The sequence below is a fragment of the Neolamprologus multifasciatus genome, chromosome 16, assembly GCF_963576455.1.
Source record: "Neolamprologus multifasciatus chromosome 16, fNeoMul1.2, whole genome shotgun sequence".
Lineage (NCBI taxonomy): Eukaryota > Metazoa > Chordata > Actinopteri > Cichliformes > Cichlidae > Neolamprologus > Neolamprologus multifasciatus.
In genome coordinates this window covers 21,517,520-21,540,104 of record NC_140454.1, presented here as the reverse complement: position 1 = coordinate 21,540,104, position 22,585 = coordinate 21,517,520, and the positions used below count along the sequence as shown (strand labels likewise).

Here is a 22,585-nt window from a genome sequence, read left to right as displayed (position 1 = left end):
ACAAATGTATGAAATCCCAGTTTATCTTTGTCTTTGTGCCTTTAAGACATTTTTTCAAAAATGACAAATATCTTTATTTACTTTGCTTTACTCTCTTTTTTTCACCCCTTCTTTTTGGTTGCTTAATGCATGGCTGCAGCTAATTATTGATAATTGTTTGATCAATCGCCAGAGCAGAAGGCAACATCTTAAAATGTTTGGGGTTTTTATTTGTATTTCTTTCATCAAGAGAGACGCCATTTGTTCCATGAAGTGCTTGAAAAATGATTTAAAACGATTAATTTTGAACAAAAAAGAAAAACCGCTCTTCTGAAGAAATAAATGTCAGCTGTTCAGATATCCTATGTATTTGCAGTGATAAATCGGACATTCTGATGCCATAGTAAATATTTCTTAAGACGCTGTATCGAGAGACATTTGATAATGTGGATATTTTCACACACAAACTGAAGCTTGTGAGTATAAAACACATTAATATCCAACACCCAACAGCAGAGTGGTGCTCTGAGTTTTTTCAATAGTAGGAAAGCTCTATGTCTTCAGTATGCTGGTTGAATGCTTATCAGCTCTCCCAGGCCTAAAACTTTCCCGTAAGCAATACAGCAATTGAATACAGAATAGCACAATTTTTGCTGGCATATTTGTTATGGCCTATAATATCAAGTGCTGTTATGAGCAAGGATTAGAAAAACAATTTATCTCACTCTTTCGGCAGACTATGTTTATGGGTGGCAGCTCTGCTTTTGAGTGACACAGTTTCAATCAACCTTCTCCCATTTCTTTTCCTTTCTGCTTTATGACAGTCATAACTATCTGTCTTCATACTGTATGCTGTATGTGCAGCATTCTAGCCGAGAGATAGTTGTCTCTCAATAAAGATTTAACAGAATAAATTGAAAATAATGTAAGCCAGAAGAGAGTTTTAGGGAGCGTGTCAACAGTCAGTCAGTCTCGTACGTAGACAGACAGCATCGGTGATTAACTGTCAGTCTATTTAAAAAAAAAACAAACAAACAAAGAAACAGGAGGGAGCAGCCTTCTCTCTCTTTTCTCATGGCAGGCGTCTGCAACAGTCAGAGGAAGCCAGTATGCAGGAAGTCATCTGCATCTAAATAAAGACTGCCAATGGCTTTGTCAGAGTCCATTAAGCAAATTGCCATATTTGATGAATGCATCTACCGTCTCTTTTTGTGCCACCCATTCGTACCAATCAGCCAGAAGCAAAAATGACTTTTGTTTGCTTTCCTAAACATGGAGGAGACCCCGTGAAAAAAGAGTCGCCTGAAATATCATTTTGATGCAAATTATGATCGATTTGTACGTTGTATGACGCGTGAGATGAGTTGCCTCATATCAGGTGTGCAATGAAAGTCACTCACTCAAGGCTACTGAGACCTATCGTGATTAAAAATTGGAAATTGATGATCACTTTTTGCATGGATGCTAAATGAGACAATTATTACTTTCCCTTATTTAATTATTTATCCTCTGTGTCAGTTTGCACAAACAGCAAATTTTCCTCTGAGTGCTTAACGTCGTAACTTGAATGCAGCTATTTGGGTTTTGTTTTTTTCTCGTTCTCCTCACGATTAAGGTGCTTGATTGTTCTTGCGACTCTGTGGCATCATTAGCGTCAGGTCTGGGTTATCAGTCAAAGCTGAAACAGCTTCGGGTTAATAGCTGCACTCACTCAGTCTACTTATTCATCGCTGCTGCTTCCAGAAAGCCTCATTTCCTCGATCTGCAGCTCATTTTCCTACTTTCTGTCTTTTTCCAGCACTGAAAACAGAAATGAGAATCCTTTACATGAATCAGGGGTTTCTAATAGTCTTTTTACTTTCAGTTATATAATTTTTACCAAAATACGAACAAAAATAATAATCCCTCTGTACCTTATAATCTCTGATACTGTGAAATATATGTTAATAGTTATTGCACTGTGACAAAACATCGCACAGCAATAGTAGGGCTGAAATGACTAGTTGATTATCAGCAGCTGATAGTATAGTATATTGAATTATAGTAAATTGAATGCCTTTTGACCGCTGGTCAGAAAAGCATTGCATTTGATAACATCATTAAAGAAAATTATTTGGTAAATAGGAGAATATAGAAGCATTAAAAATCATATGTTTGCACGATAAAATATATGGACGAAACCACTGAGCCACACCTCTGTCTTTGAATTTGGGTGTTTTCAGTCCCATTGCCACAGGAGTATGAAATATGAAATCAAGTGTCTAGCCATGCAGTCTGCCTTCACAGACATTTGCAAAAGAATGGGTAGCTATATAGAGCTTGTTTTATTCAAGTCAGAGATTCAGCAAGTCATTTTATGAAATCTCTACTCTCCTAGATCTTCCACAATCAACTATAGGTGGTATTATTGCAAAGCGGGCGTGTTTAGGGACTGCAGCAACTCGGTCACCAAGTGCCACTCGTCAAGTGCTGAGGCACGTAAAAGTTACACACTTTCTGCTAACTCAATAACTGGAGATATTCCCACAGGCGCACTCTAAAATCTTGCCTGTAGATTTAGAATGGGATGTCATAAAAGCTCCTGTAGGTTTAATGTCTCCATGTATATGAAGAAAACACACAAGTGTCTGAATATTTTTCTTGCAAATCTGAGGTCAAGCTTAAAGCTATGCACAGCATCATCAAGGAAAAACACAAGAAGCACAGAGTTGTGAAATTTAAATCCAAGTGTTACATCCTGAAGCTACAGATTAATCTTTGCTCATCTCACCTCCAAAGGTGCCATCAACATCCCAATACACAGACACACAAAAGACTATCAGGACCTCCAGGAGTCTGGCCAACATTATATCTCACATGTGCCTTCAATACTGATAATTCAATGTGATACCTTCTCCTGGTTGGAGGACAAAAAGCCCTACGGCGGCAGCAGAGGAAGAGAATAAGAAAAAAGAAGTCGTCAAATCAGGCCAATTAAGTGGATTACGAGTTATCTGCAGCACGGCGTGTAATTGGTTTTGTGTTATCGTTGTAATGTCAGATAGGTACTAATTGAAAAGCCAGTTTATTAGTGGGCTGACAGTCTGCGGAGGGTTGGGCTGTGGTTTTAAAGGTCTTGTTTCAGATAGCCTCCCAAATGATTATAGATAATAGGCTGCTTCTACTGAAGCTTGTGGTGCTCTGAGATCCAACCCCCCTTCCTGTTTTCTGCTGATTTCATTCTCCTTTCGCTCCAAGTCTCGTGAGCATATAATTTAATTTTGTGGTAATAACGTGTTTTATTCCGAAGTTAAGATTTTATTTGTAGTATCATGCACTTCTGGGTTTTTATTGCGCTCTTACAGTAGCAGTGTGCTTACAGTACTGTACTTGGCAAAAGCAATATGTCTGACGCTACTGTGAGTCATGAAGCAAAACACCAGAGTGTCTGCAATCTTATTTTGTGGGATTTCTGTACAAGCTAGAGGGTAGTGTCTTGATGCAACCACAGCATCTGAAAAACAAATGTGATCGTTCATACAGACAGTGCAGACTTCAAACACTATAATGTGGTTGCCAAGGCTTCAGATTTTTGGCATACAGGTCTAACATGGCAGCAACTGATTTACGACTGCCAGACCTATTTGGCAATGACCAGGGCAGGAGAATAAAAGATGAAAAATGCCTCTGTCTAAACTCAAATCACATAATTCTAAAATCTCAGATAGGGCAGCAACAATTGTGAGCTGGGACTGAAAAAAGCCTCTGCCGAGGCTGAAGATAAAGAGTACCTGCACAACTCTTTGTCAAACCACAGAAACGTCTTTTTTGTAAAGAATGATTGGATGTGGTTGGACACACTTACAGGGATTTCTCAGAAGTTGTGCAACCTAATAGTGAAGGTTCTCCATCGAGTCCTACGATTCTGCAAATGGCACAAAATGAGCTGTGAAAACGGAGCATCAAGCTAGGATCTTTGGCATTCAAATGGAGAGAGAACTGAGGTGTTCAAACTCCAGCTATGCTCTGTCTTTCATGTCTCGTATCTGCAAACCTCTGAGTGCTGTTACAGGAACTGAGTGTATAGTGACCAAAGAAAATGATATACCCCGACAATCATCTGCTGTCGACACAGTCTGACAAAAAGCAGGACTGTTTGGATGGTAGTGCCCACTTTAAGCAAGCAGGCTGCTGAGCACTGTAGCACTCCTGCTGCTGGCTCAGTTTTCAGCGTTGATGGGTGCAGATGGGCTGCTTGCAATTCGACTGTAAGGACAAGAAATGCCATGGAGGCTGCTGATGCATGCAGCTAGCAAGCATGCATTATTCAAAGACTGAATGCAGCAAAAGAAAAAAAAAGTGATGTGTCCGTCTCATAGTTGGCGGATGGACTGCCACAACGAGTTCTCATAGTCAGCCGTTTCCTCAACAGTGCTCAATCAGCAAAAAGAAAGCTTTCGTTGAAATGGTATCCTTAAAAAACAAACACTAGGCTGGTGCTGGGATAGTGATGCAGCCAGTTTCTGTTCACCTCAGAGCAGAAAGCATCTATTCAAAACATCAGCAGTAGGTGTCAACTACCATTTAGGGTGTATATGTGAAAAGGAAGGTTATTGAATTAGCCTTGTCTGTAAAGTGAATTGGAATTGATTGTCACATTCACTTTGATTCTGCCGGGCATGCTTTTATCACCAAACAGTGCTCGCAGCAAACCAAGCATCTGTAGGCTGAGCTAATCTTCTTTGCTTCAGTGCTACCCTCCACTCCATAGTGCCACAATCACAATAAGACCGGTTTCAATAGTGACATCCGAAGATGAAGGGATATGGCTGAATCCATTTAGGAGCCCACGGGGTCTTGTGATTTCAACTTTCTGCTCCTAATAGATTCAGTTTCAGTCTGAATTGATTCAAGACGCTAAAGAAGCTTTCTGGCAGGTGATGCTAATCCAGAGCATAAAATGCATCAAGCACAACCCAGCTTGCCTCTCTGTGTTATTTCATGTATCTGCTGGTGGAGAAATGAAACACCCCATGCAGATAAAGAGGAGCAGTGAATAGCCAGACATCCAGTATATTAATTTCAACAATGTACGGTTTCATATTTAGGAAGATTTCACTTTTCTAGCATCTGCATATCACTTTAATGCATACCAGCTGGTATTTGCTATGTGATTATTAGGACCAAAGGGGTTACTATTGGCAGTCAGGGGACTGAAATGCCAAAACCACAGGGAGATAAAAAGAGGAGGACAGTCGAGCCCCTCAGATGCTGAATGTCTTCACTAGCTTTTTTGTAATTCCATCTGTCTGTCATTTACTGCTGGGCAGGTAGTGCACATCAGGTTTAATTGAACTTTTTTTTCCCTGTGACACAGCTGTCTGCTTTGGGCGAGGTGGTGCTGTGACAATGAGCCACAACAGCAAAGTTGCAGGCTGTAAAACTCTGAGAGAGCTGCAGGGAACTGCAGAGTCGGATGATAATTCTCAGTGGAATCGTCACTTCCAGTGAAATCCTTCACATTACATACAATACAACATTTCACCCACTGTTAATATAGAATATCTATCAGAGCAGCTTTAAGGCTGTGTTAGATTATATAAGGTGTTGCCAGAACAAAGACTCCACTAAACACTGTGTAACCCTACATCAAGGTTGCACATTTATAAAGAATATGGACTTTTATCAGGCAGTATAATGTCTAACAGACAGTTTTAGGGCACCACAGGTTAATATAGAGCTCATTTGTTCTGAAATAGTTCTTGTTTAACGGTCTATCTCACAGAGCAAAGAGCTTTTATCCTGGCAATGAAACATAGTATTAAAGGTTTAGTCAGGTATCGCTGCAGCAGATGCTGAACTAAAAATGCTGCGTAGCTTTATGATGTAACAGATTTTTGAACCTTGTTGTTTCTCAGAGTACCAACATTTTGCTTTTGTATATGCAATCCAGGGCAATCCAGTCTAGTTAAGTAAAATCACTTAAGCTTTATGAACTCACCAACACAAACTGAGAATACTTCTTTGCTTTAGATTTTACATGTGTACCTAATAACTATTATTTTCTCTGGCAATGATGTGTAGCAAGTGTGACATTTAAATTTCCTGTAGTTATTACTATTACATTTACGCCCTCAACACCTTTTTCAAATTGATCATTTGACCTGCTTGTTTGAACACTCTGGGACTTGTGAGATTAATGCCTCTGTGTTAAATCTATGCTGTATTGTAGCTGCAAACCCTTCTGAAACCCTATGTCGTAACTGTGGACAGTGTAAAAGATGGACGTAGCTTCTGGGTCTGAAAACTAAATCCAGTGTGTAAGTGCTTTAAACTTGGATTCTTTTTAAAGGGGCAACACATGGTGATACCTGTGGTTGCAAAAAAACCTCCGGTCCTACAGAAGTGGGGGGGAAAAAGTTCTCTGCTGAGCTGGGATCTATGTAAAAAATTTCCTGCTGAGTTTACAGTCTTATACATTCCTTTTCAGTACAATTTGGTCACTCTAAGTGTCAGAAAGGAGGTGGTTCACAGTTATATCTGTCCCGATCGTCACATCAAGTCTCCATACACCCAGATGCTGATGGCGAAAATGTTCTCATGGTATCACAAACTAGGGGGAGGTGTCTGGATAACTACATCCACCGTTTATTGTACTGAATCATTTAAAAGTTTTAATATTCTGTCTTGATCTCTTCTTGTTGTTAACTGTCTGCCTGGCTTTTGCTCCTGTAGTGGTGTTGTGCATTGTGGGTTTCAGAGCTTTTTATCTTCAAACATCTTCCTGCTGCAGCCAAGTAGTGAACCAAACAGTAAAGTTGTGACATCCAATTAAGCTGAAACTCTTTATCAGGCTTCGCCAGGTAATAATTCTCTGTACAAACAACCTTGTTCACACTTTAACAAGGCTGATTATAGTCGCTCTTAAGTAGACATGGCCTCTCCAGTGTTTCTGTCTCAGTGAGAAAGCAAAACCACAGACTTTCTCTGAGTGAAAAAGTTAGATTGTTCATTAGTTTAGTGGCTCCATAGCAGGTAGTACCATTACCTTGGGGGTTGTGTCATGAAGGGTCTAAAAATCCAACAAATCAAACCTGCTGTGGTGAACCTCTTGCAAATAAGGGAGTAAATGAAAGCAGCTCTATATTGTTCATTAGTTTCTATTAGTGGGTAAAAGTAAAAAAAGTGTTTAACAGCCTGTCCATCAGCAGTGTAGCATGAAACTAAGAATAAGTATTGCAGTGGCTGTGGGTTGGGTTCGATGCTCTTCCTGAACAACCTCCCCACATTTGATGCAAATGTAAGCATTTTTGTGCCTCACAATTATTATTTTAATGATTAAATAGACACAGTAGACATCCAACTTGTGTTAAAGTTGTCTCATTTCACATCCTGCTTCAACAAAACACCCCGTGTTTATTTAAAACGCTCTGAAAGCACCAATTCAATGAGGATTTAATGTTAATGTGTATTTGTGCTCTCTGAGGCTACAAGCCCTGTTTGGAAGATTACTGACTGACTATTTATTATCGCACAGAATGACAATCAAACCTTTTCAAAAAACATCTCTAGCTGATTGTCTGAATATCGCTGAATATGGTCTGTCTAAAGAGCTTGTCCCTCTTGAGCCCAGCATGCTTCCTGCCTGCCCTTCCTCCTCTCCCCTCCTCCGCTCCCACCATCACATCTGCCTCCAGCGCTCTGAACTCTACATCCCTGAAAGTTCAAGGGAAAATCAGCCGCCATCAATCACTAATGCAAATGAGGAGAGCAAGCTCTCTGGAGCAGCTTAGCCTGTTGAACATCACACAGCAACAATTAAAACCCCTGAAAGCAAATCATCTTCAGTAGACCACTAAATGAAAAGAGCCTTCCTTTCAAGAGTGCTCAATAGTGGCAGGATTTTCAAAGGCTCTTGCCCATGTGTGCAGTTTAATGATGAAAGTCAGGATGGGGGGCTGTGACGGAGGGAGACTGCACTCTGTTCGGCAAGGTTGTTACCATGACATTTGGTGCAACATCAGACTCAAGAGGATCCTATAACATGCTATTACAAAGGGCCATTCTTATTTAGATATTCACATGCTTTCCTGCTCCTCCTGGATCCTACCAAACTGTTTCAGCATGCCACACATAACCCAAAGCTTTACTAATTAAGAGAAGTACCTGTAAGGACAATTAGATTTCAGTGTTTTAAGTCTGGTAATTTCTTTAAGTGTTTGACCTTTCTGCCTTTGCAGGGAAGTTTGAGAGCAAGGTAAAACACTTCTCGCAGGACTCTGGCCGTAACTAAGTAATTAAAAAGTGCTCCACTAGGCTCTAACCTTATTATTCCAGCCTTTGAGAAATATCTTCAGATGTTCTTAAGCACTCCTCAATGGATCTCAGTGAGAAAGCCTATTGCAAAGGAGGGGTCTGAATATATTTTACCTTGTACTCGGTGACATTTTGAAATCTAAAAGTCATTCTTATTAAGAAGAGCTTTGCTTTGCATCCTGAATAGCAGCTTTGTTCTCCCTAGCTCCAGGGAGCAGCATGTTTTTCATGCTGACTTCCACTCACTGAACCACACATGATGCACACCACATAATTACCATACACAACATGTTGACTGTGTTGTCTGGGGGGGAAAGCAGCGCTGAGAGCATGTACTCCAGTCTGGCTTTTATTATTAATATATGACCACAATAATTGACAAGAGAAACATTCTCAGTTCACATTTCACATTGTGGTGGGAAACGCAAGAAGGTTAACTAAACAGTGAAGTCTAGTTTTTTGTTAAGTCTGCAGTTTCCTGATAAGTCAGTTCTGCTGGTTTCAATGCAGTTTTAGTGCTCTAAAACTGCGTCCAGACTGGGAGCAATTAGCTTGTCAAGCACCTCTTTGAAGCTGACATTTGGTCAGTGGACTCCAGGCTCCAGTTGCCTAGGTAACTCTAAAATGTGTTTACTACCATGTCACAAGTCAATCAGCAGTATCATGCAGTCTCATTGGTAGTTGCTTCAATCACTGGCTTAGAAGTTGAGAACAATTTGCACTGCTAGCATTTTTTTCCCCGCCCAAGTTACTTGAAGTCACTTGACTTTCAATGAAATAATGATACAGCCACTCATAGAGAACACAATACAATAAAAACTGCAGTTCATTTTGAAGCAGGTGAAGGTTCGAGCTTCATGGTGCCCCTTGAAGCATGCCTCAAAAGCGATTCCGCCCTCATAAATGCCTATGCTAAAATTTCCAACTTTCCAGCATTACAAAACATGTTTACAGCCTGGTACAAAAACTGTTTTTAACCTATCCAGTCTTCAAGTGATGACGTATGAACCCTGCTTATGGGGCCAAACTACTCTACGTGTTTATTTTATTAAGGCTGTTGTGTTTTGAAAATGTTTTAATGCTTTGTATCTTGTTTTATTTAATCTGAACAAGCTGTCATGAAAGCTTTGACTGGCTGCTGCAGTCACAGAGAAGCTTGCATAGCTCTGTTCGGGAATGGCAAATAGGACAGGGACACTGCATTAACTTTCCAAAACCATGATCAACTGTTTCAGACTGACAGCGTGAGGTGTTCCGCAGTAAACTGACTCACCGACACACTTTTTCGGTAAGTGAAATGTGTGTTTGTTACGTGTCTGCAGGCAGATTTCTTTCCCTCTCCTTTTGTTTGCCATTTCCTCAGGTACATAGACTGCAGGCTGGTGTCAATTTGTGGATCTCCAGCTAATTAGAGGAAGGGGGCTTTGATTGGACAAACTCACCTGTGGTTGGGGTGGCTCTCTCTTCCTTGCGTAGAATTTTTTGGCACGTGTAGAGGGCCTCTGGTGTATTTCTTTTGTTTGAGGGTTGTGGTGGGAGTAAAGAGGACTAGGTAAGTCTGGGGAACCCATACACTTACTCACATAGAATGATAGGTAAGTAGGTTGGTGCCACCCATGTAATTTTGAGCTTGTTTTGAGTTGAGGATTAGGGTCCCCCCCCCCCCCCATTTTTTTTTTGGCACAACCTAACTGTCCCTTTCTCCCCCACATTAATTGTATGAAGTTGGGTTATTGTTTTTGTGCCATTAAACTTGTTTCTGTTTATAAACAGAAGAAAGAAGAAGAGAAATAAAAAGTTATCATAAACCATTGTTGTGTTACCCCCTCCTGCCCTCAAGGAGGCATAACAGTGTTTGTAAGTGTGGCACCCCTGTGAGGGAATGACCACATTAATATTATTTTGTGTAAAACACTCATGTAACGGGACATTTTCATTACTATATGTATTTATTTTCAGTTTCTTTAAAAGTCCATGTAACAGGGATTCATTTTATGTTAGAAAGCAGTGAGGGCGGAACTTTGGTGGTTGCTCCGGAGTTTCGGGGTGCAGTAAGTGGAGCCCACCTTCCGCTCCTTCCTCAGACACGTTCTGGAGGAAAGCAGAGACGCATCGTGTCTTCCTTACTCCGCTCTTCACCTGCTTTTACAGGTTGGTAAATGGTGCTCGCACCGAAAATGTTGTTTATTGTTACCATGGTTACCCACGTTAATGTGAATGAGAGAGTTAAGGCGGTCCGCCCAAGTTATTTATATGTAAACACGGGAGAAACCGGAGGGGTATCCCGCGCGACCGCACCGTGAGCCCGCTCGTTAGGTGGGGCGCTCGTGAAGCAGAGTCAGTGCGCTCCTATGCTCTGTGTAAACGTGTTGTAATGCTCCAATCAAATCAGTTCTGTGAGATGTGAATGTTAATAGTTATGCTAAAGTGACTGAGTAGATTAGCTAGTGAAACACAAGCATTCTGAGCAACTCTGTGTAGCTAACAGAGGCATTCATGGGTTAATTAAACAAGCTGTGTTTCATGATGCACTAAATAGTGATTTTGCCAGTAAATTACTGAAGGCAACAAATGTGATGTATTTACCAATGCTGTTATTGAATATAACTGTTTAACCAGTAAGAGACTGCAGAAGACAATGTGATGTGTTTATTGATATGATAAAGGAATGTAAATGCTATGGAAAGAAGTGTGAACTTGAGAAACTGAACCAGTTAAGGAGAGTATATTTCACTGAGGTTGTGAAATAAGTAAATTGATTGATAAGTAATTGATGTAAATGAGAAACCAGCTGAACAGTATATTGAAAGCTCATGTTTAGTGTTTATATAGCATTTATTTGTGTGAAATAAATCAGACTCAGACACGTTCTGGAGGAAAGCAGAGACGCATCGTGTCTTCCTTACTCCGCTCTTCACCTGCTTTTACAGGTAACATATTTGTCACCGTGGTCTTCATCCTTGGGACCCGTAACAAATCTTGGGGGCTCGTCCGGGATCGGCGCCACCTTGTGGTCGGGGCTGATCCATAAATGACATCTGGGACCAGGACGCGAGCTGATGCCGTCTGAGCAAGCTGAGAGTTGGAGCCGAGACTGATCCATCGTCGTGCTGAGTGGCCCATTGAGAGGGACAGCAAGGAGTTGCAGCCATGGCCGAGGGCGGGAGGAAGAGCCTAGTGTGGGACATTAGGAGAAGCCTACTCACCCTGTCCGCGGGAGAACTCTACAAGGTCGCTAAGAAGGTGGGTCCAGCGGGCCCGGGTCAGCCAGAGCTCGACGCGACAGACCAGGAGGACTGCTTTGACCACATCAGTTCTTTCATGCACAGTAAGCCATTGCTTGAGGCAGAAGATGGTGGGATGGTGGACTTGCTAATGTTAAAAGACTTCACTGATGAGGTGATTGAAAATCGACAAGTATGTGATGATAGTGAGGACGTAGATTCACCTGTTACACAGACATTTACACAAACTCTGCAACCAGCTCACCCCTCAAGTAGCATGGGTGATAGTCCTACACAGCCTGTTCCGGTGACCACAATAGCTAACATGGTTAACCGGCTGCCAGTTGCAGGTACAACTAGCCCGACTGGCCTAGCCAGCTCTATCCCTGATATCACTAACGCCGAGCTGCAGGAGATGTTAAATAGTTATGAGGAGCTTGGTAAAAGACTAAGACAAAGTGTAATGGTCCCCACTGAACAGTCACCTCGACAGCCGACGGGTTTGCTAGTTCAAGCTAACCTAACACAGAGCAACCCACTTCAACCCAACCCACCCGGGCAGCCAAGGGCCCAGCCCACTCGTGAGGGGATGATCTCTCTGAGAGACCTCTCTTATCTCCAGAGAAGAGAATTTAGAGTACAAGGGGGTCAAGTTGGTGACCATTCATCAGACATTAGCTACAACAACATTTGCAAACAGATGGATGAGGGGATTAGAGAAGGCTTCCCTGACGCAGAGATAGTTCGTGGAGTGCTCAGGATAATAAAGCCTGGAACTTTTAAAGATATGCTAATCAATAAAGACGATTTGACTGTACTTGAACTGAAGGGGTTCCTCCAGGCCCACCTGAGAGAGAAAAATAGTACAGAACTCTTTCAGGAATTAATGTGTGCCAGACAAGACGAGAGTGAGACACCACAGCAGTTTCTCTACCGGGTGATAGGGTTGAAGCAGCGGGTCCTCTTCACATCCAAAATGTCTGATGCGGGCATAAAGTACAGCCCAGCTACTGTTCAGGATGTTTTCTTGCACTCGGTCTACCAGGGGCTTGGGTATAAGCACAGTGACATTAGGCGAGAGTTAAAACCTCTGTTGTCAAGCGGAGAGGTGAGTGATGAAACAATCTTGCGCCATATAATGAGAATCACTAGCGAAGAAAGTGAGAGGCAAAAGAGAATAGGTTCGTCCCTTCGACAGAACACAACTAGCGCACATAGTGCCCAGTCTGAGCTCAACACCATCCAAGAATGTAGTAAGCAAGACCGACCAGTTGACACGACCAAGACTGACCCGATTAAAGAACTCACAGCTAAAGTTAATGAGCTCGCTGGGCTGGTGGAGGCGATGAGACAACAGACTCTAGCACGAGCCTCAGACCTAGCGAACCCATACTCACAAAACAGGTCAAGAAATAGAAAAGACAAAACCTTTGGGTGTCCAAACTGTGTTGAACAGAACCGTCCAGATTGTTGCCATTGCTTCATCTGTGGGGAAGAGGGTCACAGGGCGGTTGGCTGCTTAAAAAAATCTAAGAACCAGGGAAACGTGAACCGGTCTCTGCAGCGGGGCGCCCAGTGACCGAGTCCAAAAGAGAGCCCCACAGTGAGCGCTTAAGGGAGGTGAGGACCCAACCTAGCCTTAACCGTAGCAAACCCAGTTTCCCCTCACCAGTCACATCAGAAGTAGTTAACTGGCAGCAGGGTGAGGCACTCGCTACGTCTGGTGTTATGGCACCCCACACTAAACGTGGGGCAGTTGCTAAGCTAATTGGTAAGAAAGCTCTCATACAGTGTAATTTGAATGGCTTAGCAGTGAAAGCACTACTTGACACAGGTGCTCAAGTTAGCATCATAAGTCGAGATTGGAAAGACAGATACTTGCCTGACTTAGTCATGCGACCTCTGTCAGAGATCATCGAGGAAATTGATGAGTTGAAAGTGTGCGCAGTCAATGGGGAAACCATACCATTTGATGGCTGGGTACCCATCATGATCAACTTACCGGGGGGTGAAGACCCCAGCCTCTCCGTCAGTACTCCGGTCCTCGTCAGTACCTTGCTAATGGACAAACCATTGATCGGTTTTAATGTCTTGGAACAGATCATTGAGGGGCAACCAGAGCGGTTGATACCTACTCTTGTTACCTTGCTGTGTAATGCCATCTGTCTTCCCCCTGAGAAAGCTGAGGTGGTCGTAAGCTTCATCCAGACGGCAGAGCCAAACATGACACAAGGGCGCTTGAGAACAGGTGAAAGGGATGTGATTATCCCTGCTGGACAGGTCACCTGGGTAAAGTGCCGGGTTCCATCAACCATGAATCCACCTGATTGTTTGGTGCTGTTTGAGGCTGATGAGGGTAACCAGGCCCTAGAGCAGTTGGATGTCTGGACGGGGTTAGTTGAAATACAGAATCCAGCTAAGCCGTATGTCGCCATTGCTCTGAGTAACGACACCAAACATGATATCACCTTGACGAGGAAGACGGCCCTGGGCACTTTACAGCCGGTTGAACGTATTGTGGAGGCTGAGGCCCCAAACGAGTCCCCACCTACCGTAACAGTTCGCGAGGTAACGGTGGAGCCGGCTGAACCCCTCCCAACGTCATGGCATCCGCCAGTGAACCTTGAACATTTGGAGGAGGAACAAAAAGAGATTATTGAAAGAATGTTGTTCGATGAGTGCAGGGCCTTTGCGAGGGATGGGAATGATATTGGTTGTAATCCTGATCTGAAAATGGTGATAAACCTAAAGGATGACATACCAGTGCAGAGAGCATATACTTCCATACCTAAGCCGCTGCTACGGGAGGTTAAAGAGTACGTGCAAGACCTCCTGGTGAAGGGATGGATAGTAAGATCCAAGTCCTCTTATGCTGCTCCCATCGTGTGTGTACGGAAGAAAGACGGTTCACTCCGTCTTTGCATAGACTACCGTCTATTGAACCAGAAAACGGTTCCGGACCGACACCCACTACCTCGGATACGCGACCTGTTTGACACCTTAGGGGGATACTCCTGGTTCAGCATCCTTGATCAAGGCAAGGCTTACCACCAGGGGTTTGTGGGTGAAGGCTCCCGCCATCTCACCGCCTTCACCACACCCTGGGGCCTATACGAATGGGTGAGAATCCCGTTCGGGCTCACTAATGCACCCGCCGCCTTCCAGAGAAGTATGGAAGAGATCTTAGGTTCGCTGAGGGATGACTGTTGTGTACCATACCTTGACGACATCCTCTGTTACTCACAGTCTTTTGAAGCCCATGTCGAGGTGGTCCGCAAAGTGCTTCAGGTCCTACAGGTCCACGGTGTGAAGCTGCGGCCTGAGAAGTGTGAGCTTTTTAAAGCAGAAGTTCGTTATGTGGGGCGCTTAGTTAGCGCTGAGGGCGTCAGGATTGACCCAAAGGATCTGGAGGCTGTCTTGGCTCTGAAGACCAAGTCACCACAGACAGTAGGTGATCTTAGGTGGGTCCTGGGCTTCCTTAGCTACTATCGCTCTTTCATACAGAACTTTTCGAGGATAGCTCAGCCACTGTACGAGCTACTCCAGAGCAAGTCTTCAGAACGGCCCACTCATGGCCGTCAGAGTAAAACCAAAGGGCCCCAAATGCCATCGAGGGCGCCCATAGACTGGACTCCTGAGCATCAGAGGGTACTGGAACAACTGGTCGACATGCTGGTCCATCCTCCAGTGCTAGCATATCCAGACTTTGACCAACCCTTTGTTTTGCACACTGATGCATCCGAGCAGGGACTGGGCGCTGTGCTCTACCAACAGCAGGGCGGGAAGTTGCGCGTCATTGGCTATGGGTCACGAACCCTGTCGCCTGCTGAACGGAACTACCACCTGCACAGTGGCAAGTTGGAGTTCCTGGCTCTTAAATGGGCAGTGTGCGAAAAGTTCAGAGATTATCTGTTCTACGCACCACACTTCACCATTTATACAGACAATAACCCGCTTACGTATATCATGAGCACAGCTAAGCTGAACGCAGTTGGTCATCGATGGGTCGGGGAATTGTCGGATTTCCAATTTAGCATCAAATACAGGCCAGGAAAAACAAACATAGATGCCGACACGCTGTCCCGCGTTCCTCTGGATGTGAACAACCTTGCGTCAGTGTGTACCGAAGAGTTGTCACAGGAGGTGGTAAGAGCGGCTTGGGAGGGAGCAAGAGTAGCCCAGCAGAAAGAAGTTGCGTGGGCGGCTGTCCTTTTGGCTTCCTCTCAGGACGCCATACTGCAGCCAGGCGCGGCTCTCCAGGAAGTCAAACCTGATGACCTGATGCAGGCACAAAGGGATGACCCTACGATGAAGGAGGTCATCAGGCTTAAAGAGTCTAATGTCAGACTCAGTGAGAGTATCAGGAGGTCGTTAGAAGGGTCTGCTTGTAAACTCCTCCGCGAGTGGGACCGATTACACCTCGAAAATGGAATCTTGTACAGACGAACACCCGAACGGAAACAACTAGTCCTACCTCTCCTGTACCAGCCTATGGTATTGAAACATCTTCATAACCAGATGGGTCATGTCGGTACTGAGAGGGTCCTTCATCTCGCACGAGAGAGGTTCTATTGGCCTCACATGAAGAGGTGCATAGAGGACTACGTCACTAAGAAATGCTGTTGCATTAAACAAAAGAAACCCACAGTTCATGTGCGTGCACCCATGGGCAACCTGAAGTCCAACTCACCGCTTGAACTTGTCTGTATAGACTACCTACATCTTGAGAAAAGCAAAGGCGGGTATGAATACATTTTGGTGGTGGTCGACCACTTTACACGGTTCGCTCAGGCCTACCCGACCAAGAACAAATCCGGGCGGACTGCAGCCGAGCGGATCTACAATGATTTTATACCTCGCTTTGGGTTCCCCAACAAACTCCATCACGATCAGGGGCGAGAGTTCGAAAATGAGCTCTTCCGAACTCTTGGGTAGCTTTCAGGGGTTGGTCATTCTCGGACATCCCCATACCACCCCCAGGGTAATCCCGCAGAACGATTCAACCGCACCTTGCTGCAGATGTTGCGTACCCTGACAGACAAAGAAAAGGAAACATGGAAAGATCATCTCCCACAGGTTGTACATGCATATAACTGTACTCGTCATGAGTCCACTGGTTATTCCCCACATTTCCTGCTTTTTGGCTGTCACCCCCGCCTTCCGGTGGATCTTTTGTTCGGCCTGGTGGAGGAAACTGAACCAGTGTCGCACAGGGGGTATGCTGAAAAGTGGCGTAAGAGAATGACAGAGGCCTATCAGGTTGCCACCAAAAATAGCCTCTCGGCTAGTGCTAAGGGGAAGTCGTACTATGATCAGAAGGTGAGGGGAGTGGTACTGAAATCAGGGGACAGAGTGTTGGTGAGGAACTTAGGCGAGCGTGGTGGACCCGGCAAATTACGCTCCTACTGGGAGAACAGGATATATGTGGTCAAGGAACAGGTTTCGGATAACCCAGTGTATGTTGTCCATCCCGAGGGTAATGACCAGGGAAGAACTCGGACCCTGCACCGGAACTTGCTCCTATTGGTCAATGATTTGCCAGTAGAGTTCCCACCACAACCAACTAAACTAACCTTAAGATCGACACACAAACAGACCAATGCTCGAGTGAGAGGTAAAGACAGGGAAGGACAGATAGAAAATGCTGAGACCTCTGATTCAGATGATGACCCGGGTAGTGGCTACTGGCTGAGGGTACCACCAATCCAGGTTGAGTTCAGAACAACTGTCCCTTCCGAGAAACAGGCTGTCAGCCAGGACAGATTGGAACCGGGGAGGCAGACGCAGGCTCAGTTTGAAGGAGGATCTGTTCTGAGTCCGAGGGATCTTGAGGAGCCAGGACGAAGGACACCTGTGACAGATGCCGAGGACATTGTTGAGAATCTGTCAGAGATGGCTGGAGCCCACGAAGGAGGTCGATTAGGAAGAGAGGGTCCCATGGCACCTGAGGATGGAGATGAAGTTGAGACTCACCAGTGTGACCGCGAGGGGAGTAACAGTTCGGCAGCCCTTAGCTTACCTCAGTCAGAGGTAGAACCCGAGTCCCCTCAACATGAGTGCTGTGATGAGCAGGTAGGAGACTCTCAGTCTAACTCACCTGCCCCACTGAGGCGATCCACCCGACAGAGGCGTCCAGGCCAAATGCTCACCTATTCATCTCTAGGTCATCCAACATACCAGTCACGGCCCACTGTAAACATGGTAGATACTTACCTCGTGCCTTCAGCCGCCCTGTGGCCCCCACAACCAAGCCTATCTTCATTCCAAGGCCCACCGGTCATCCAGTTCCCATATATCTCTCTTCTCTACCCCATATGTAGTTATTAGGAAGGAGCCCTAAACTATGGTGGTTACCTAATCCTAAAGAACCAAACATTCCTAAGTGCTTGAAGTTTTAATTTAAGGGTTTTGATTATTCACTGTCTGAGATTTGATAAGAATACCGAGACTGTAAGTGCAAATTTGTTTCAAGTGTCAGGAGCCACTTTTGTTGTAGGGGAGTGTGTGGCACCCCTGTGAGGGAATGACCACATTAATATTATTTTGTGTAAAACACTCATGTAACGGGACATTTTCATTACTATATGTATTTATTTTCAGTTTCTTTAAAAGTCCATGTAACAGGGATTCATTTTATGTTAGAAAGCAGTGAGGGCGGAACTTTGGTGGTTGCTCCGGAGTTTCGGGGTGCAGTAAGTGGAGCCCACCTTCCGCTGCTTCCTCAGACACGTTCTGGAGGAAAGCAGAGACGCATCGTGTCTTCCTTACTCCGCTCTTCACCTGCTTTTACAGGTTGGTAAATGGTGCTCGCACCGAAAATGTTGTTTATTGTTACCATGGTTACCCACGTTAATGTGAATGAGAGAGTTAAGGCGGTCCGCCCAAGTTATTTATATGTAAACACGGGAGAAACCGGAGGGGTATCCCGCGCGACCGCACCGTGAGCCCGCTCGTTAGGTGGGGCGCTCGTGAAGCAGAGTCAGTGCGCTCCTATGCTCTGTGTAAACGTGTTGTAATGCTCCAATCAAATCAGTTCTGTGAGATGTGAATGTTAATAGTTATGCTACAGTGACTGAGTAGATTAGCTAGTGAAACACAAGCATTCTGAGCAACTCTGTGTAGCTAACAGAGGCATTCATGGGTTAATTAAACAAGCTGTGTTTCATGATGCACTAAATAGTGATTTTGCCAGTAAATTACTGAAGGCAACAAATGTGATGTATTTACCAATGCTGTTATTGAATATAACTGTTTAACCAGTAAGAGACTGCAGAATACAATGTGATGTGTTTATTAATATGATAAAGGAATGTAAATGCTATGGAAAGAAGTGTGAACTTGAGAAACTGAACCAGTTAAGGAGAGTATATTTCACTGAGGTTGTGAAATAAGTAAATTGATTGATAAGTAATTGATGTAAATGAGAAACCAGCTGAACAGTATATTGAAAGCTCATGTTTAGTGTTTATATAGCATTTATTTGTGTGAAATAAATCAGACTCAGACACGTTCTGGAGGAAAGCAGAGACGCATCGTGTCTTCCTTACTCCGCTCTTCACCTGCTTTTACAGGTAACATATTTGTCACCGTGGTCTTCATCCTTGGGACCCGTAACATAAGCTAATCAGTAACCAATGTTTTTAGCTAGCTAGTTTAGATGAGCTTTTGGGGAAAGCCGTGTTTGTTAGCTAATCTGTACACATGAATGAATTTACCCCAAATTTTAAAAAAATAAATCATTCTGAGCTGTTGATTAAAATCAGTCCTATAGTTCAGACATTAGCTCTGCTGCTTCGACTGAACTGAAAGATGTTCAGATCCTCCTGATGGATTTTACATGTGCATTACTCCGTACAGCTTACATCCTTTGAGAGAAATACTATGAAGCATACATATATGGTGTCCAGTACCGAGGCAGCAGTTTAAACCTCCATATGCTTCTGTTTTCCTGCAGATGACCACTGTGCAGTAGCACAACTGAACCAGGACTGGAAACCTGCCCTATCATCTCATCTTTGCAGAGTGCCATTAAAAATGTAACAGTGACTCAAAGATAAATATTCTACTGGATAATCTGTTAATATATCAGACCCTTTTTTTTTTGTAAAAGTCAGAACTATAGAACTGAAAAAATGTAAGGGCAAAACTTCAGAACCTGAAGTGGGTGAGGACAGGGAAGAATCAGTTTTATTTCACATTTGAAGGATAAATTTCACATTTTCACAGTTTGTGATGAGTCTTTCCTTTGTGATTACAGGAGCTGCCCTCAGATTCAGACCTCAGCATCACCCAGTGACAACAAACCAATCAGCTTATATGTTCACTCTGTGTAGTAACTCCAAAATCAAACGATGAAAACGGTGCAAAGGTTAAATTACTATATGATGTACTGTCAGTGGATGCTGCAGCTGTTTTATTGATAAAGTTAAAGACGAAAAGTTAAAGGGTTTAATCATCCACATAACTGGTGTCACTATATAGGAGCATGAACAGAACCTTGGGGTTTAATAAAGCTCCTGATCTCAGACCTGAACAGCTTCTGCTTTTAACACTGAATGTAGAGTCCATTATATTTTCTATCAATAAAACCAGATGTAAGGTCAAAGGTTTAAAATTAACATTGAACTAAATAATTTAATCCAAACTTCTATCACAGAGTGTTTTATTTACCATAAGATATTCAGAGTCATTCATATTTGAGTAAAATGAGAGCAGGGCTCGCAAAATTTCAAAATCTCTGGTAGCCCTTCGGGCAGGGACTCTTCAGTTTTTGGTAGCCCAAAATAAATTTAAGTAGCCCGAATAAAAAAGAGAGCAATTTTTTGATTGATGTTTTGTTTCCTGTTTTGTTTCCTTTACAATATTATACATTAAAGTATAATATTGTAAAGGAAACAAAACATTAATCAAAAAATTGTTGAAACACAAATTACAACATTGTATAAAAATTACAATCATCAACTCAAATACTTGGTTCTAATTGAACAGAAATTTCTATGAACTTGTAAGAACTGTGTAGAACATGAATCAGTCTGTGTCAGATCCTGAATTTGAAATTTCCACTGAAGTCACAGGTAAGTGGAACCAAGATCTAGGCCATTTGCTTTTTGAAGTTTGCAAAGACTGCTAAATTGTGCCAGTGGTAGTTCACTCTTTGCAACATAGTACGCTGTTTTAAACTGATTTTCAGGTTTATTTTTAGTATGTTATTTGCAATTGGTGTTTGTTCTGGGAAAGATATTGCAGACTGAGCAATAATGCATTTCTTGCATTTCTCATGGGTTCTAATGGGGGCCTTTCTTAAAATTACTGGTCCCAGTAACAAAGGCGCTTGTCGACTCAGAAATCGAGGGAAAACCAACAACACACCCAGCAGAACATTATGTTATTTACACGGGTGCACATAAGTGGTCCGCATGTGCGCATTCGCTGTCAAAATAAAAGATACGTACCAGATAAGAAGTTGCAACGTGCGTTTGCGTCCATATAAAAGGCAGTGTTTTTGTCCGCTAGAGTGGGATTTTCACGGCACATTCTGCACCACCTCTCTGTGCGTTCATCATTTGTTTGAAGCCAGCTCACCTCCTGCAACCACTTTTCCGAGAATACGCGCTTCTTTTGTGGTTCGGACTCCTTCTGACATTTCTTTGGAGGTGGAGGAAAACCAAAGTAATTGCTTAAAGGAGTTTGCTTCTTCAACATCTTTAAGAGTTCTAAACAAATGTCTGTCCTCCTCCTGAAAATCCTATGTACGCAAACACGCGTTGCAACTTCTTATCTTGTGCGCGTTTTTTATTTTGACAGAAATGCGCACCTGCGGACCACTTATGTGCAGCCCTGGTTATTTAGCTTGTCATATTGCAGCCACAGAAATTCTTTTGTCCATGAAACCATAAAGCTGCACTTTCTTTTTGCCTTATAGTCTGATTTGCCATAACTTTTCCGTTTTGTGGTGAGCTTTTCTTTGCCTGTCACTTCTTCACCCTGACCTGTCTTATTTGGCTCAGCAGAACTAAAATATATATCCTGCTGCTTTTACACACACACTCACATAACGCTCAGCAATTCTCTGCGCGATCAACCTCTCACATGTTTAAGCTTGCTGCGGGAGATTTCACTTGTCATGTTTGCATAGTAAGCTAACGATTGATAAGATGATGTCAGAGGAATTGGTGCGCAAATTATCATCACTCACCAATCAGTACTGTCGCTCTCTATACACAGTTCGCGCGACTGCAAAGTGAAAGCAAAAAACAAGCGCAAATTCAAACGCGATTTCAATATGTCACATATTGACAGTGGCTCACCGATGCCAATGACATAATTACCCAGCTACATTTTCGAAAGAATGCAAAAGCATTGACATATATTTTTCCTTCCTACGATAGCCTGACGGGCAGGGCAGAGATAGATTTTGGTAGCCCGACTGGAAAAATCGCTAGCCCCGGGACGTCGGGCTAGCAATTTTGCGAACCCTGGAGAGGATAATATAACTTTTGGCAGGACTGAATATAACATCATTATGTAAAGATCCAGGCCCTCTGTCCTTTATCTGAGGATGGTGTGACTACTTCTGACATTACACAAAGCAAAGGTCGCTGTCACACTGTTCATGAAGTGCTGGATTTGTCCATCTTCTTGGGCGGCCTTCAGTGGAGGTCTGGTGAAGACATACCTTTGAGGGAAGTGTTGGTGAAAATTATGAGTCCTGCTTGATCTCTGTGATGAGCATCAGTCCTCATGACGTTTCTGAAATGCTGTATCTCTCAGTGGATCAACAGAACATCTGGAAAAGGAGCGATGTGATGAAAGGAAGGGAGAAAGTTTCCCCAAAACTCTGGACCCAGCAAACCCTGCTTGGTCTTCCTCACTCGTTTTTCTCCAGGGTGGATATAGCTGTGCACTCTGGGTACTGTTATTAAATGAAAAGAACAAATTACACTCATATGAATTTTTTTTCTGCTGCTGAAAGTTTTCATGCATGTACCTGTAAAGTGCTCTGTACGTGTAATGGATCTAAAACTATTTATATTTTAATTTTTATGGCATCCTAAATCTTATGTTAAAATCTCAAAGGACAACATGTA

General features: G+C 43.4%; 1 long non-coding RNA gene across 1 annotated transcript; it reads left to right on the top strand.

Moving 5' to 3' along the window:
* Window positions 1-155: 155 nt before the first annotated feature.
* Window positions 156-22,535, top strand: LOC146500796 (uncharacterized). The gene is made up of 2 exons (XR_014869977.1): window positions 156-9,562; window positions 19,453-22,535. It is a non-coding gene; the product is annotated as an uncharacterized LOC146500796 (long non-coding RNA).
* The last annotated feature ends 50 nt before the right edge of the window (window positions 22,536-22,585 follow it).